The sequence below is a fragment of the Crocuta crocuta genome, unplaced genomic scaffold (genome assembly GCF_008692635.1).
Source record: "Crocuta crocuta isolate KB4526 unplaced genomic scaffold, BGI_CrCroc_1.0 scaffold21, whole genome shotgun sequence".
In the NCBI taxonomy this organism is placed as follows: Eukaryota; Metazoa; Chordata; class Mammalia; order Carnivora; family Hyaenidae; genus Crocuta; species Crocuta crocuta.
The window spans coordinates 4,527,675-4,538,482 of NW_027527938.1; the positions used below are offsets into that span (position 1 = coordinate 4,527,675).

Genomic DNA, 10,808 nt, shown 5'->3' on the forward strand with positions numbered 1-10,808 from the left:
GGTAAAAATGGGGTACATTTTCTTCCCATTTTAATAATATGTTTGTACAAAATTCATTTTCAATCAAAGAGAAACTTTGCTGCAGTTGAAATGAAGGATGATGGACCTCTGAATATCTTAAGCAAAATTATCATATGGGTGCATATATTTGCATTGCATTAGGTTGAGTATGGAAAAATTATATACAAATGCTAAAGAAACTGCACAAAGTGTGTGTGTGTGTGTGTGTGTGTGTGTGTGTGTGTGTGTGTATGTGTGAACTTCTGATGTTTCATTCTATTTCTCTATTTTGTTATAAAGTGGTTCCCCTTATCCACAGTTTTGCCTCCTTGGTTGCAGTTACCCACAGTTAACTATGGGTGGGAAGCAGGTGATCCTTTTTCTGACATATGATGAGAAATTCAAGAGTAACCTAACACTACATCACAGTGCCTGTGTCACCTCACTCCGTCTCATCATGTAGGAATCTTAGCATCTCACATTATCAGGAGAAAGGTGAGTACAGCACAATAAGATATTTTGAGAGAGAATCAGGAGAAAGGTGAGTACAGCACAATAAGATATTTTGAGAGAGAAAGAAAGAGAGACCACATTCCCATAGCTTTTGTTATAGAGTTATAATTTTTCCACTTTATTATCAGTTATTGTTATTCTCTTACTTTGCCAAATTTATAAATTAAACTTTATAATAGATATGTATACAGAGGAAAAAACATAGGATACATAGTGTAGGGTTTGGAACTATTCATGGCTTGAGGCATCCACTGACGGCCATGCCACATATCCCCCACCGATAAGGGGGGAGCTACTGTACTTAAGCAGAGTTTTCAGGACAAATACAGATACATTGTCATAATGATAAACTCTATAGTTTAATCCAACCTCACCAATGAGAACTCAGATATCTTTTACAAATATATTGCAAGAACAGATTTTTTGTGCTTGTCTTGTTTTGGTTTTGGTTCTGTACTGCCTAGGTGACCTCTTCTCATCCATCACTTAATCAGGAAATCAAAAATCTTGCAAGCTACAAGGCAGAGTCTTCTTCAAGATAAACCTTGTGACCTTCTAACAAACAGGTCACTGAATCTTCTGTGAGAGCTCACCTGGCCAGGTGATTTCTTATATACTGAACTTATTCATGAACCAGCAAACTTTGGCTGGCTGATGTCACGGAACCTGAGAGCACCGTTCATGGCTTCATCTTTAGACACAGTGGTTCTATTCTATTTCCTTCAGACACTCAGTTGAGGGACCATATCTTTCAAACCAAATGTTCCAGATAAACAGGGCCTATTTTTCCTAATGAATATATGCATATCTTCTATTAATCCGTATGAGCTAGGAACATTCTGAAGAGAACAACCAAATAAGGTAATACTATGGAGTATTTTGCTGAAAAAGAAATGATTTTTCTGTGGGGTGTATGGGGAAGAAATAGAAGAAAGAACAAAAAAAAAAAAAAAAGACCTTTGTAAAGTAAATGGTTAAGAAGTAAAGCTTCTAAAATAGGAATGCTTTTTATTCCTTTTGTATTTTCTGAGGAAGTTCTGCCTGTGAATCCACAAAATGGCACAAATACAAATACATCACATATGCCTGCTGTGATTAAATTTCTCTAATTACACAACCACACTTGATACATGGGACTGATGCATCACCTCTTTTTTTTTCTTCTGTAATCATTGTTATATCCGTGCTCTATAATCAACGTTCATCACAGCTAATTAGAATTTCTTCGTCTGTTGTTTTCTGAGATTTGACGTTCCTAGAGTTCAGCTAAAAAATTCATTTTTAAACATCTCTAGACGCTGGAGCAAAATAATAATAATAATAATAAATTCTAGAGCTATATTATTCACAAGTGGCTTTTTGAAATTTTAATGCACTATGATTTTTTTTATTGAATTTAAATGATTTTACACTCTTGGTGTAAGAGACCAAGTCTCACTTATGATTTTAAAGGACTCTCTTGTGACATACAGGTACCTTCCTATTGATAAAAGTAGCTGTCAGTCTTGCTTGTTAGTAATGATTCTGTGCTGGGGCACCTGAGTGGCTCAGTCAGTTAAGCATCCAACTTCGGCTCAGGTCATGATCTCACAGTTCGTGAGTTTGAGCCCCGTGTCGAGCTCTCTGCTGACAACTCAGAGCCTGGAGCCTGCTTCAGATTCTGTGTCTCCCTCTCTCTCTGACCCTCCCCTGCTCACGCTGACACACACTCTCTCAGAAACAAATAAAACATTAAAAAAATTTTTAAATAAAAAAAAAGATTCTGTGGATTTCTGTATGATGCCTAGGGACACATATTTTTTGTTGTATTAGATTGCCATATTAATGTTGCTTTTTCTGGTAAAAGGAACGGAATGCTGCGAATTCACATTACTCCCAAGTTTAAAGCTTATGTTCACTCTCAAATGCAGTTTTCTTTCAGTGTTTCTGATTATGGACACTTTAAATGCTAAATGATAGTGATAGGAAAAACTAGTTAAATTTTACCAGTCTATTACAACAAATTTAATCTACTCTCTAGATGTTAATTCAAGGCCAGAGCTTTCAACTTCCTGCTCTGTTTTGTCATGGAAAATCCTATCATCTCTTGCAAAACCTTCTTAAGACAATTCTAACCTTAGAAGTTTGATAGAAGAGTAACCCTAAGTGGAAGTCAGACATTTATTACCCACTATATCCTACCTTCTTTATTTTGTATTATCCTAGCTTGCTTTCATCATCTACCTTCATCTACATTTTCAGTGTTACTGTTTGTACCTGTGCTTTGGACTGAGTCATTCTCTAAAAAATACAAACCTGTGCTACTGAGCAGCCATTTTGTCTCCCTCTGCTGAGAAGTTCATAGTACACTGGAGGAGCTAGGGCTGTGAACACATCATCACAATATATCTGAAAAGATGTATTAGGAAAGAGGTACCATGCTAAGCTGGAAGGGAGAATGAAAGGAGTCATTCCTACTAGTCTCCTGTGAGACTAATAGGAAAGGCTCTGCAGAATAGGTGATATTTATTCCGAGACTTGAAGATACTAGTAAAATTTAAATTAAATTAACCTAAAAAAATTAAATGTAAGGAATGACATTCTGTGTGCTGGGCACTATTCTAAGCACTTAAAATGTATTAGGTCCTTTAAATCTCAAGAACCCAATGATGTTCCATGTATTATAACTATTTTAAAGGTAGGGAAACTGAGGCACAGAAAAGTTAGCTGACTTGTCCAAAGTCACTGTGGCAGATTTTATTTTCTAAAGATGGCCATAGCAATATCTCCTTCAATATGTTTTTCTTAAACATTAAAGGAAGTCTAACTCCTTTGCTTGAATCTGGTTCGGTTTGGAACTTGCATAATACCGTCAGAATGTGGCAAAAATGGCACTGAGTGACTTCAAAGCTTGGTCAGAAAAGAAGACACAGCATCCACCTGGATCCCTGGAATGCTTGTACTGCAGCCTTAAGGTGCCATGTTGTCAGTCTACAGCCCTGAGGCCATTATGCTTTGAGGAAGCCCTAAGTAGCTCTAATGAAAGGCCATCTGGAGAAGAGAGAGAGGTGCCTGACCAGCCCCAGCCCCTCTGCTTTTCTAGCTCCATTCACACTGACTGTAACTCATAAGAGATTTGGAACCAGTACTTACTAGCCATGTCTATCCCAAATTCCAATGAAACTGTGAGACAACACAGTAATTATTTTAAGCTACCAAGTTTTGGACTGATTTGATACGTAACAATACTTTTGGGAACAGTCACACAGCTAATAAGTTGTGAGCCCTTTATCCATCCTGGAACCATGGCCCAGTTTGTCTGCAACCTCACAGAGAAGGGCCAGGTGCTGGTGAATGCTGCTATCACTTATTTGGAGCCTCGGTTGGCCACATTTTGGCCCAAGGCCAAGGTTGAGCTAGTTCCTCCAACCCCTGATAAGACCACTAAAGCTATTCAGAGTGTGAAAAAAATAGTTGAGAGTGCTCAAAATCATAGCTTCAAACAGCTCATTGTTAAGGAAGCTTTCTTGAATGGTTTGGTGGCCACTGAGGTGTGGATGTGATTTTATGTTGGCAAGATCATAGACAAGTATGGCATCATTGGCTATAATGTTTGAAGACCAGTCTTTATTTATTTATTTATTTTTTTACAAATAGTTTATTTTCAAATTAGTTTCCACANAAGACCAGTCTTTAACATGTGTTTATATTTGACTTATTATTTGAGTCTTCTTGGACCATGTGTAATCAGACTGGTATTTTAATACAATAATACTTATTATTATATGATTGTACAATAATTATATTATAGTTACATATTACATAATAATAATAATTAATGTTGTTATATATCATTATATAATAATAAGAATTATTGTAAGTAGTAGTAGTGAGCCAGAATTTGAACCCATTCTGACTCCAGAGCCACTTTTGCTCTATCTATTGAAAATAAAGCTTGAGAAGAATTATGGATATTTTAAATAAATGCTTTAAGTAAAACCTCCATGTTATGTGAATGTGTTGCAAAATCTCTCTTTCAAATCAATATTCTGAGGGTTAGGAAATGTTTTTACACAGTGAGGTTTTTCTTTTATGGTTGAAAATGAAATGAGGGAAGAATAAGAGAATGTTTAATTGGATCATAAACATATCAACTATCATAATTTTAAAAGCTGACTGCTCAATGATTGGGTAGATATATGTTGCATTATCTGAGTAATGACTTCCAACCATGTTAAAATGACATGGCAGTTTAGATGGGGAGGTGGTGGGTGAATTAGATGGTGAATATTTTAATTAGGCAATAATTTCTTAGTAGGCAGCTTGGAGTGGAGAAGACTGAAACTACTTTGGAATCAGAAAGCTTGTATTTCAGTGAGCATGAATTTCAGTCTTGTCTTTAGTTAACTTATAGCAACTTGCTGAATTGTATCTCCCACACTAGCCAGTAAGCTTATTTAGCGTGGGGATGAAAGTTTATTTTGAAAAATAATAAAAATGGGCCTGATCCCTGGATCCTTTGGGCCCAGCATTAAGAAGATAGTCAATAAACATTTACGAAGTGAATGAATGACTATATAATAGAGTATTGTTAACTATCATCACCATGCTGTGCATCTAGAACTGACTCATCTTATAGAGCTGAAACTGTGCTCTTTTGACAAACATCTCATTTTCCACTCTCTTCTCCTCCTGGTAACATTCTCTGCTTCAGTGAGTTTGATTATTTTAGATTCCATGTTAAAAGTGAGATCAAGCAGTGTTTGTCTTTTTGTGTCTGGCTTATTTCACTTAACATAATGTTCTACAGTTTCATCCATGTTGTTGCAAATGGCAGCATTTCCTTCTCTGGTTTTAAGGCAGAATAACATTCCATTGTGTATGTATGTGTATATATATATATACACCACACTTTCTTTACCCATCTGTCCATTGGTGAACATTTAAGCCGTTTCCATGTCTTGGCTGTTGTCGTTAATGCTGTAATGAACACAGGAACATAGATACCTCATTGAGACTCAGATTTCATTTCCTTTGGATATATACCCAGAAGTGGAATTGCTAGAGTATATGCCATTTCTATTATTAATTTTTGAAGAACTTCATACCATATTTTCATAATGGCTATGCTAACTTACATCTCCCCCATAGTGTACAGTGGTTCCCTTTTCTCCACATCCACTTCAACACTTTTTCTCTTTGTCTTTTTTCACAATTACAATTCAACAAGTATGAGTAATATCTCATCCTGGTTTTGATTTGCATTTTTCCTGATAATCATTGATATTGAGAACACTTTCACATATCTATTTACTATTGTATGTCTTCTTTTGAAAAATGTCTTTGCCCATTTAAAAATTGGAGTTATTTCATTTCTTTGCTGAGTTGTATGGGTTTCTTATATATTAAATCTAAATCTCACCACGCACACATACACACACATAACAGTAATGTAGAGGTGATGAGTAATATATTTACCTTGATTGTGGTATCTTTGCACAACTTATATATATCAAAACATCACATTGTGTATCTTGAATGCATATAATTTTTACAGACAAATATATCTCAGTAAAGTTACTTAAAGAAACAATAACTATAATTTATTAGAACTTCACTTTTCTTATTTCTAAAATATAGATCAATAATCAAGTTTACAATCTAGAAATTATCAGCACTTGTCATATCTTATAGTGGGAAATTTTTTAGGTCTGGAGAATTTTCTAGGTCATGGAGTAGCCTATAAATAATAAATAACTTTATAAACAAACAAACAAACAAATAGTTTTACAAATAAATAGCTACATTTAAAATTTATCTTCTTGGGGCACCCAGGTCGCTCAGTCAGTCAGGCATCCTACTTTGGCTCAGGTCATGATCTTACAGTTTGTGAGCTCAAGTCTTGCATTGGGCTCTCTGCTGTTAGCACAGAGCCGGCTTCGGATCCTCCAACCCTCTTTCTGTTACTTTCCCGCTTGTACACATGCCAGCATGTGCACTCTCTCTCTCTCAAAAGTAAATAAACATAAAAAATGTAAAATTTATCTCTTTGACACGTTGGAGGATGGATCGATGCTATGTGTAAAACAAAACCTATTAGCACTAATATGACATTGTTGTTCTGTAACGATGCACAAATGGAGGATTAGAGAATCCAGCTAAAAAATAAATTTAGGGTATCTTATTTTACTTCAGGGTACAGAATCTTATGTGATTTCTTAATACTCTTCTGGGATAGAAGTTTCTCAACAATGGCTACCTCAATCCAGAAAGTTCAATTTTACCATTATAAATAATAAGACTTATTCTACCTCCTGGATTTATGAAGTTCACGTGTAACTCTGAACAGGAGACTATGATGCAAGCAGGCAAATGCTAATTATGTGAAATAATATATAATTGGTAATTATAATTATTAGTCATGACCAATTTGTGTTGATAAGGGAAATCTAGAACAAAAGAGCCAATCGGTGTTTGTTAGTTATGTTGTAGACTTGTCTGCGACTTTTTGCCTTTATGGATAAAGGCTGATAATTCAGTACGACTGTATTCCACAAACTGGCAAAATTCCATCATATCACACGGTGGGGCTAATTTTTACAGGTACATGGTGTGTTCTCCCTCAGTTTGTTTTCTGTATTTAAGTCTTTTACTGTTTGCCTCCTCTGTTTTTATCTTATTTGTCCTTTTCTTCCCCTATATTCATCTGTTTTATGACTTAAATTCCACATATGAATGAAATTATATAATATCTGTCTTTGACTGACTTATTTCACTTAGCATAATACATTCTAGTTCCATCCACATTGTTGCAAATGGCAAGATTTCATTCTTTGTGAAGGCTGAGTAATACCCCATTGTATATGTATATCACATTTTCTTTATCCATTCATCAACTGAAGGACATTTTGACTCCTTCTATAATTTGGCTATTGTTGGGGCACCCAGGTGACTCAGTCGGTTAAGCGTCCGACTTCGGCCAGGTCATGATCTCACGGTTCATGGATTTGAGTCTGGCGTCAGGCTCTGTGCTGACAGCTAGCTCAGAGCCTGAAACATGCTTCACATTCTTTGTCTCCCTCTCTCTCTGACCCTCCTCTGCTCATGCTGTCTCTCTCTGAAATAAAGAAAACATTAAAAAATTTAAAAAATTGTATAATTTGGCCATTGTTGGCCATTGAGATAGTGTTGCTATAAACACTGAGGTACATGTGCCCCTACAAATCATCATTTTTGTATCCTTTGGATATATACCTAGGAGTGCAATTTCTGGGTTGTAGGGTAGCTCTTATTTTAGGTTTTTTTTGTTTTTTTTTTGTTTTTTTTTTGTTTTTTTTTTTTGAGGCACTTCCATACTGTTCTCCAGAGTGGATGTATTTTCCTGATGATCAGTGATGTCTTTTGTTCATTTTGAGTTTATTTTTGTGTATGTCATAAGAAAGTGGTCTGGGTTCATTCTTCTGCATTTCGCCTGTCCAGTTTTCCCAGAGCCATTTGCTGAAGATAATGTCTTTTTTCCATCGGATACTGTTTCCTGCTTTATGGAAGATTAGTTGGTCATACATTTGTGGGTCAATTTCTGGGTTCTCTATTGTATTCCATTGATCTATGTGTCAGTTTTTGTGCTAGTACCATATCATCTTGATGAGTACAGCTTGCAGTCTGGAATTGTGATGCCTCCAGGTTTGGTTTTCTTTTTCAACATTATGGTTATCCAAGGTCTTTCTGGTTCCATACACATTTTAGAGTTGTTTGTTCTAGCTCTGTGAAGAATGTTGGTGTTATTTTGATAGGGATTGCATTGAATATGTAGATTGCTTTGTTAATATTGACATTTTAACAATATTTATTCTTCTAATCCACGAGAATGGAATATTTTCCATTTCTTTGTGTCTTCTTTAATTTCTTTCATTAGCTTTCTATAGTTTTCAGTGTACAGATCTTTTACCTTTGCTTAGGTTTATTCCTAAGTGTTTTGTGGATTTTGATGCAATTGTAAATGGGATTGACTCCTTGTTTTCTCTTTCTGCCGCTTCATTATTGGCGTATAGAAATGCAACTGATTTCTGCATGTTGATTTTATATCCTGTAACTTTGTTGAATTCATGTATCACTTCTAGCAGTTTTTTGATGGAGTATTTTGGATTTTCCATGTAGACTATTTTGTCTGTAAAGAGTGAAAGCAAACACCGTAGTCTTGACTATATCACTATAGTTAGTATGAGATTACTAATTTCAGTTGAAAATTACAGTTAAAAATAGCTATAGAAGTACCCCCAAAATATTTCAAACAATTCCGAATTGTTAGGAGCTATAGTAAGGCAGTGATAATTTTAGAGTTATTATTTAACCTCACTGATTTATTGCAAATTTAGTGAGCTATGACATATGCTTAAAGACAACATAATTTTAGTTTTAATATTTTTGCCCTTTTTGAAAATTTCTTTAAAAAATAAATATATCTCCAGAGATGTAGGCTGCATTAAATGAGCGCACTATAATACAATGACCCTTTTTTCAGTTCTCTTTGGTTTCACTCATTCAAAGTAGTCCTTGTTTAATATACTTATTTCTTATGTACCTTGTTTTTTCCACAGTTACCTTTGTCAGATGAATTTCTACTGGATCTTTTAAAAAAAGTAACTTAGTGGACACATGAAGGAAATTTGTATTAGGTCCCTGAAAGAGCATTTACAGTGGGTTTCAAAATGTACATGGCATTGTCATAGGCATTATCAGAGTTTTGCTTCTGAATATCTTAGGAAGTATCCGTGCATTCTTTTTTAAATGAGTTAGAAGAGGTTCACAAGTGGGAAGTGAATTGCATAGTATCTTGCGTAAGTGTTGGAACTAGGGGTCAAACCTACATTCTATCAACTCATAATATTTGATTGCCTTATAGTTGTTTTCTGCCTTGCACTGTGGCCATGTAAAGGATGAAGTTATTAGTCCATAAGGAATGATCTCCTCCAATACTTTCTGCAATAGTCTAGCACATTTCCACATTCCTCCTTTCTTGCTCTCCATAATCAGTGATGAATAGTATAAGAACATGGTTGAACCTCAGGAGACTCATGAAGGTCAAGATTTTTGTTTTGAGGTTTGTAGTTTGTTCTCTAGTGACTGAGGATTGAATGGGCTGCTGAAGCCTTGAAATTGAACCACATGCACCAATTTAAGGAAAATCCTAGAATTAAAACTCTGTATAGAAGTTATTCCTTTGGCATTATCTAAATCTTCAGAATAAATACACTAATATTAACCTTCATGTGTAATTCTATAATCTCAAAATGAGGTCATAAAAACCCAGAACATTGTTTAAATGTATTTCCTAATTATATTTAGAGCATGTATGAATTTCTCAGAAATGTTGATTAATGCCATATCTTACCTTAATCTAAAGAGAATTCCTTTAAGCCTGGGACCTACAAAAAATTAACTGATTTTCTGTAAAAGCTAATTGCAGTAAGAAGCTTAGGTCATTCACTTCATGAAGCGCATTTTGAAAATGAGTATGATACATAAGATGCGTGTGTGCTTTTTGGGTGATTTTCACAAAGCAAACACACAATCCTTTAAAAACAAAAATACACATACTAAATTGGGCCAAACATTTGGTTTAGAGAAAGGTGTGAGTAAAATAAAACACTTCTAATTTTGACTTTTTATGCTGCACTGTGGCCACCTCTGTTTAGGATTTACTTTGTTCCTGGAAGCAGTGTACACTATTACTAAAACTGCATAAAAGCAGACTACATAGATCACATGATTTTAGAATAGAACATTTTAAGAAAATAATCAACTTTAAGGAGCCCAAATTCACAAGTTGTGTTTAAAGGTAGAAATTAACAGCCTATTTGTATAGCTAATTTAGCAGACCTTCCATGTGTTTTCAGTTCTGTTGTATTTGGCCTACAACCAGAAATGCAACACTGCTCTTGCAAACATCATATTTAATTCTTGAAGAGACTGCAGTATGTCATTACAGATGGATTGATAGCCTTGATGATATCATTGAACTTTTGTCATGCCTAACCTGGAAGACTTGCTATATGTCAGAGAATTTTTGTCATTCATCTTGCTTTTGAAAGGCTAAATTTATTTGCAACCTTGAATGACATTGGACACATGAAACAGCCTGAAATCTATCATGCAGTGAGCATCTTATAAAACTGCAATTTAAAATCCTAAGTATTGACTTGGTTTTCAGAACCATCTTCAAAGCCACTGGCTTTCAAATTTTTCACTTATAGACACTGACTTTCAGTTGATAACAATAACTTTATATTTTCATTTTTTGAGTACATGAGGCCACC

General features: G+C 35.0%; 1 pseudogene; it reads left to right on the plus strand.

Moving 5' to 3' along the window:
- The first annotated feature begins 3,797 nt into the window (after positions 1-3,797).
- LOC144221724 (ATP synthase F(0) complex subunit g, mitochondrial pseudogene) lies at positions 3,798-4,055 on the plus strand (annotated as a pseudogene).
- Positions 4,056-10,808: the final 6,753 nt, after the last annotated feature.